The sequence below is a fragment of the Perognathus longimembris genome, chromosome 20, assembly GCF_023159225.1.
Source record: "Perognathus longimembris pacificus isolate PPM17 chromosome 20, ASM2315922v1, whole genome shotgun sequence".
NCBI lineage: Eukaryota > Metazoa > Chordata > Mammalia > Rodentia > Heteromyidae > Perognathus > Perognathus longimembris.
In genome coordinates, this window is record NC_063180.1 from 43,329,437 (window position 1) to 43,331,398 (window position 1,962).

Below are 1,962 nucleotides of genomic sequence, written 5' to 3' on the forward strand. Positions count from 1 at the left end.
GGGGAGTCCTCACAATGTACGTGTGTGCACTGCACACTTTCCAATACGGAACAACACAAACCCCAGGTCTAGCTCTACACTAAGGGTTAAAAAAAAGTGGATTAGAAAACCATCTGGAATGTTCCTTTACAACTGTAACTCTCAGCTATGAACACACCCTGTGGATCCCATCTACTTCAGTGAAGTGCTTGTGAAAGGTGCACACATCCGCTCACTGCAATGAAGCACACAGCCCACAGGCACCGAGGAGGGACCACCTCTGCCCTGCACTGTGACCTTGCCCCTGACCTTGACTACCTGTGATGGAACACAGAATAGTCTTCACAACTTTCCATCTGGCAGCAGCATGAGAGCAGGTTTCCAAAGCATGGGAACTGGGGGCTCTGGGATCCCGGTCCCGGCCTCAGGGTCTCCTCTCTCTTAGGGAAGCTCACAGAGGGAGGTCATACTTCTCTTTGTGACTTAAGAAGCCTGCCTGGGGTGACATTGTCCAGAAAGAAACGTACTCTTTGACTATGTAACTGTAACTCCTCTGGACATCGCCTTTATAACAATTAAAAAAAAAAAACAAACAGCCTGGGGTGGCCAATCATCTAAATGGCAGGAAGTACAAAATGTTCCATTATGTCCCTGAATCCAGCCCGTATTTGCTGATCCTCTGCCTCAATCTGAGATGGAGAATGAAATTACACTTCTCTGCCTTGTTACATTCCCATGAGGCATGCATAGTCACAGAGCCACAAAGACAAGAAAGCCTGGCTCTGCTGGGCGCTGGACGTGTGACAGGGCTAGAGCAGGGATGCAAGCTGAGGCTTCAATAGTGGTGCGGCCCAGGCAGCTGGGAAGAGACTTCTGAGACCAAAGTGCAGAAGTGCTAGCAAGCACAAATCTGCTGGAGAGGAAGGGAGGCCCAGCAGCGGCTGCCACTCCGTGCTGACAGAAAGAGGTGGAAGTGGAACTTTGGGCTCGGCAGTTCTGAGTGGTGGCTTCATCTTATGCCAGCCATGCCTGTGGCCCTGAGAACATCTGCAGAGACGCTTACAATTCTGGGGACCTTCCCCACCCCATCTGGACAGCTTGCTAAATGACTAGGAGTCCACAAATCTAGCAACTGAAACAAGTATTTATTTAATTTTATCGAAATTCAGGTTTTAGGTCCCTGAGAAAACTTATAAAGTCTCAACATCCAATCACCTAGCTTGTAGAAAGTGACCTATGTACGTAGTAAATTCTTAACTGTTCCAAACTTATCTTCCCAAGTCCCCAAAACTAAAAGATCAAACAACAAAAAGCAGCGCAAAGACTTGGATGGGAGGAGTGTCAGGACTTGGTACCGGGCCGCTTTTCTAGAAGTTTTCAATGAGAGTGTCCTGTGACCTCTTAGGCACGTGGGGGTGGCCGATACCTCCGGCCGGCAGCGCACTGCCCTAGCACACCCAACACGCAGTGCCCAGGGCTGAAGCAGCACCCCTCCCCCCCGCCCCCACCGGCCATCCCGAGGGCCTGCTACCGTCGCTGCTCCTCAGGACAGCATGCACAAGGAGCAGACTCGCTGCCCTCAGTCACTACCCAGCTTTTCAGAGCTCCCCTAGCCTGGCTCCATTCTCAGCTCAAATCAGGACAGCGCAGACTCCTCCTCCTTCGGCTGGGCTGGGACAGAGGGACACCTAGGCCTGACAGGGCAGTGGGAGGAGGCACTCTGCCTTCACAGAGGACTTCAAAGCCATAGAGAGGAGAGGGAAGAACAACCGAAGTAGTTACAGGTGGTAAAGGCTCTTCTCCAGAACAGTGCATGTGATAGTTAGAAAAGATGTATTTAGTAACTTTAAAAGTAAACATTTTCACATACTTATCTCAAGAAAGGATGTTTTGTTCTATATACATTATAAATAGCAAAAACTGATTTCTAATCCCACAAATGCTAGGAAGCTTCCGGTAACTCAGGTGTATGGAGACCATGGG